Raw genomic sequence first — 5,300 nt, 5'->3', positions numbered from 1 at the left:
ATCTTCAGCTGCTTCATCAATGACCTTCCCTCCATCATAAGGTCAGAAATGGGGATGTTCGCTGATGACTGCACAGTGTTCAGTTCCATTCGCAAACCCTCAGATAATGAAGCAGTCCGAGCCTGCATGCAGCAAGACCTGGACAACATCCAGGCTTGGGCTCATAAGTGGCAAGTAACATTCGCGCCAGATAAGTGCCAGGCAATGACCATCTCCAACAAGAGAGAGTCTAACCACCTCCCCTTGACATTCAACGGCATTACCATCGCCGAATCCCCCACCATCAACATCCTGGGGGTCACCATTGACCAGAAACTTAACTGGACCAGCCATATAAATACCGTGGCTATGAGAGCAGGTCAGAGGCTGGGTATTCTGCGGCGAGTGACTCACCTCCTCACTCCCCAAAGCCTTTCCACCATCTACAAGGCACAAGTCAGGAGTGTGATGGAATACTCTCCACTTGCCTGGATGAGTGCAGCTCCAACAACACTCAAGAAGCTCGACACCATCCAAGATAAAGCAGCCCGCTTGATTGGCACCCCATCCACCACCCTAAACATTCACTCCCTTCACCACCGGCGCACTGTGGCTGCAGTGTGTACCATCCACAGGATGCACTGCAGCAACTCGCCAAGGCTTCTTCGACAGCACCTCCCAAACCCGCGACCTCTACCACCTAGAAGGACAAGGGCAGCAGGCGCATGGGAACAACACCACCTGCACGTTCCCCTCCAAGTCACACACCATCCCGACTTGGAAATATATCGCCGTTCCTTCATTGTCGCTGGGTCAAAATCCTGGAACTCCCTTCCTAACAGCACTGTGGGAGAACCGTCACCACACGGACTGCAGCGGTTCAAGAAGGCGGCTCACCACCACCTTCTCGAGGGCAATTAGGGATGGGCAATAAATGCCGGCCTTGCCAGCGACGCCCACATCCTGTGAACGAATAATAAAAAAAATTGTATAATCTGTATTGTGTATGTTTGAAATGTGATATGACAACTGTATTGTATGTATTGTTACAAATTTTATGAATAAAGTATATTTTTTGAAAAAAAAATCTGTTCTTATCAGTTTAATATCTGATACATCCCCTATCTGGGGACCGTATATTAATTTGATTTTTGGAACAGGGAGATGGAATCGGGGCTTGCTCTGTCCACTCCACGCATCGACCCAGTATTGCAGTGTCTCTGGGAACGGTGCACCTCCCTGTGGGGAGATATTCAAAATGAAAAACAGGTTTTTCCAGTGTCTCTGTATGTATTATTATTGAGAATAAAGTTGATATTTTGCACTTAAAAAATGTGGAATAAATCCTCAATTAAAGCTGTGAAGATTAACTTAGATAAATATTGAGGTGGAAATGATATTGAAGATTTCAAAACTGGACCTGAAACCTTAACTGACCAGAATTACAAAGTGACCCAGAACCCCAATCTTCTGTAGACACTTGCACGACAAGGCAAACACACAATGATACAATCCAAAACTTACACTGAAGCAAAACTTGACCTAAATCCCCAAACGAACCCTTAATCAGACGCTGAACCATTTCCCCAAACTGAAGCAGAACCAGAGCGAGTCACAAACCGAAACTTAACCAGAACCCAACAATGACTCTGAACAAAACAAGCAACAACTCTCAATCTGATCCTCAAACCGAAACAACACGGAGCCCAACACTGGAAGACCCTAAACTCACATACAAACCTCAAATAAACCAGGAACTGTAAAATGACCCAGAGACACAACCCTACCTGAACCCAAACTAAACTGAACTGAACATGAACGCCCAAACTTCTGAACAACTTCAACCTGATCTGGAACTTAAAAGTGCCCTGGAATCCTGAACATACACAGAACTCTCTATGAACAAGAGCCCTTTGCCCTTCTTGAGACCCTCTGATCCAAAGTACTTTAGAGACCAAAGTACTTAAGTTGCACAAAACCCTAAATCAGCTCACGAACCCCAGTGACCCAGAAACTTAAACTGACCTGGAACCCTAAACTGATCCAGAATCCCAAAAGTGACAGGTACCCTAAACTGACCATCAACAGAATACTGAGTCAGAACCTTAAAATGACCCAGAATCTTGCACTCAACATAACTACAAAGTAACCCAGAATTCCAAACTCACATTAAGCCCCAAATGAATATGTAAATTGAAATGACTGGATACCCAAAACAACCCAAAACCCAGTGACCCAGAACCCTAAATCGACATAAAACCCTAAACCTGTACAGAAACCCAAACTGACCCAGACCCTCAAACTCACACTTTCTGTGGCCTAAATTGTTAAAGCTCCAATGGAACCCAAGTCAATCCAAGAGCTCCGGCCCTCTGGATTCCCCTCTCAGAGTGGAAGAACGTTAAACTGTTCCAGAATCCTAAACCGACCTGGAACCTGGAACCAAAGCAAAACTGCAACCAACTCAGAATCACAGGCTGATCTAAACCCTAATTGATCCACTATCCTAAACGGACTCTGAATGTTAAAGTACGGCAAACCCTAAACAGACCCAAAACACCAAGCAGACCTGGAAACCCGACCTGGCCCAGAACCCCAGCTGACTCCACTGGTTCACTTGTTGGTTCTGTAGTTTGTTTCAGGCTCTTCTGCTGTTTTTAGGTATGATGTAATGTTCGGGATCATTGAGATCAGTCTGTGAGGATCAGTCTTTGCCGGGGTCCTGTGGAATATTTTGCAGTGCTGGGTGTTTTGGATGCGTGGAGAATGTTAGTCTTGAGGGTCCTGAGTTAATTGGAGCTCTTGTGGTTAGTTTGAGTGCAGTATGTTACAATCAGATAATGAGCCAGAAACTCAAAACAACACAGAATCTCAAATTGACCAAACTGACCCAGAATATATAACTGAACTGGGACCCTGAACCAATCCCAATTCTAAAGTGACCAACTCATGTAAAATGAATTATAAACATAAAGAAAAGCCAAGAACCCAAATTTGTGTTGAAACTCAAAATAAGCTCAGAATCCAAGACTGAACCAAAGTCTTACACCGATTCATAAACCTCAAAATACTCAATGCACGAAACACATATCGAACCCAGAACAAAACTATATGACGAGGCTGACACCGAAGGCTGAGCGTCAGGGATTTCTACAATCCCTCAGTGTTGGCATCAGTCTGGGCGTGTTGAGTCATCAGAGATCGTTGTCTATGTTTGTTGTTCTGTGTCAGTTTATGGTGTTGTGGTTTGGGGTTTCTCTGCTCAGTATTGGGGTAATGTGCAATGTTTAAGGTCCGTTTACAGATGCTGTGGTTTGCTGTGACAGTGCAGTTATCATTTTACAGGAGGCAGAAGCCCAACGTGTGATGCCATGGTTAGCTTTGGGTGTTTGATCAATGTGTGGATGGTGAGGTAAGTGTGTGGGGGCTGGGTCAGTTTCTGGGTATTGTGTTTTTTTTGCGGATGATGTGATCGGTTTGGGGCGTATTGTGGACAGCTTTAGGATGCTGACTCATTTGGGGGGATAGTCAGTCATTGAACACTGCCTCAGTTATGGTCCCTGAACCCAGTTTGCAGTACCAGAGTCAGTTTCAGGGTGCTGTGGTCAGTTTCAGAGATACATGGTATTAGGTGGAGGTGCTGTATCAGTCTGAAGTGCTGGGCCAGTTGGAGGTACTGTACTACTGGGAAGAGCTAGGTTAGGTTAAGGTGCTGGACTAACTTGAGGTGCTCGGTTAGTTTAGGAACATAGGGACATAGGAACAGGAGGCGGCCAGTTAGCCCCTCGTGCTTGCTCCGCCATTGGATAAGATAATGGCTGATCTGTGATCTAACTCCATATACCCGCCTTTGGCCCATATCCCTTAATACCTTTGATTGCCAAAAAGCTATCTATCTCAGATTTAAATTTAGCAATTGAGCTAGTATCAATTGCCGTTTGCGGAAGAGAGTTCCAAACTTCTACCACCCTTTGTGTGTAGAAATGTTTTCTAATCTCGCTCCTGAAAGGTCTGGCTCTAATTTTTAGACTGTGCCCCCTTCTCCTAGAATCCCCAACCAGAGGAAATAGTTTCTCTCTATCCACCCTATCCGTTCCCCTTAATATCTTATAAACTTCGATCAGATCACCCCTTAACCTTCGAAACTCCAAAGAATAAAACCCCAATTTGTGTGAACTCTCCTTGTAACTTAACCCTTGAAGTCCGGGTATCATTCTAGTAAACCTACGCTGCACTCCCTCCAAGGCCAATATGTCCTTCCGAAGGTGCGGTGCCCAGAACTGCTCACAGTACTCCAGGTGCGGTCTAACCAGGGTTTTGTATAGCTTCAGCATAACTCCTGCCCCCTTGTACTCCAGTTCTCTAGATATGAAGGCCAGCATTCCATTAGCCTTATTTATTTTCTGCACCTGTTCATGACACTTCAATGATCGATGTACCTGAACCCCTCGGTCCCTTTGGACATCCACTGTTCTTAACTTTTTACCATTTAGAAAGTACCCTGTTCTATCCTTTTTTGATCCAAAGTGGATGATCTTACATTTGCCTACATTGAATTCCATTTGCCACAGTTTTGCCCATTCACCTAATCTATCAATAGCCCTTTGTAATTTTATGTTTTCATCCACACTACTTACAATGCCACCAATCTTTGTAAGCAGAGAGATCTGCAAACTTAGCTATGAGACTTTCTATGCCTTCATCTAAGTCGTTCATAAATATTGTGAATAATTGAGGCCCCAAGACAGATCCCTGCGGGACTCCACTGGTCACATCCTGTCAATGTGAGTACCTACCCATTATCCCTACTCTCTGTCGCCTTTCGCACAGCCAACTTCCTAACCAAGTCCGTACTTTTCCCTCGATTCCATGGGCTTCTATCTTAGCTAACAGTCTCTTATGTGGGACCTTATCAAATGCCTTCTGGAAGTCCATATAAATAACATCCATTGACATTCCTCTGTCCACTACTTTAGTCACCTCTTCAAAAAATTCAATCAGGTTTGTCAGGGGGCGACCTACCTTTCACAAATCCATGCTGGCTCTCTCTGATTAACTGAAAATTCTCGAGGTGTTCAGTCACCCTATCCTTAATTATAGACTCCAGCATTTTCCCCACAACAGATGTTAGGCTAACTGGTCTATAATTCCCTAGTTTCCCTCTCTCTCCTTTCTTAAAAAGCGGAGTGACATGTGCAATTTTCCAATCCAGAGGGACAGTTCCTGAATCTAGAGAACTTTGAAAGATTATAGTTCGGGCATCTGCAATGTGCTCACCTACTTAAAACCCTGGGATGGAAACCATCTGGTCCTGAGGATTT

At 44.6% G+C, this 5,300-nt stretch overlaps 1 pseudogene; it reads left to right on the top strand.

Annotated features, from left to right (window-relative positions):
• Positions 1-1,047: 1,047 nt before the first annotated feature.
• LOC137302603 (U2 spliceosomal RNA) lies at positions 1,048-1,219 on the top strand (annotated as a pseudogene).
• Positions 1,220-5,300: the final 4,081 nt, after the last annotated feature.

Source organism: Heptranchias perlo, chromosome 35 (assembly GCF_035084215.1).
Source record: "Heptranchias perlo isolate sHepPer1 chromosome 35, sHepPer1.hap1, whole genome shotgun sequence".
Classification (NCBI taxonomy): domain Eukaryota; kingdom Metazoa; phylum Chordata; class Chondrichthyes; order Hexanchiformes; family Hexanchidae; genus Heptranchias; species Heptranchias perlo.
Note: the sequence above shows the minus strand (reverse complement) of the source record. Positions and strands in the feature narration are given on the sequence as shown.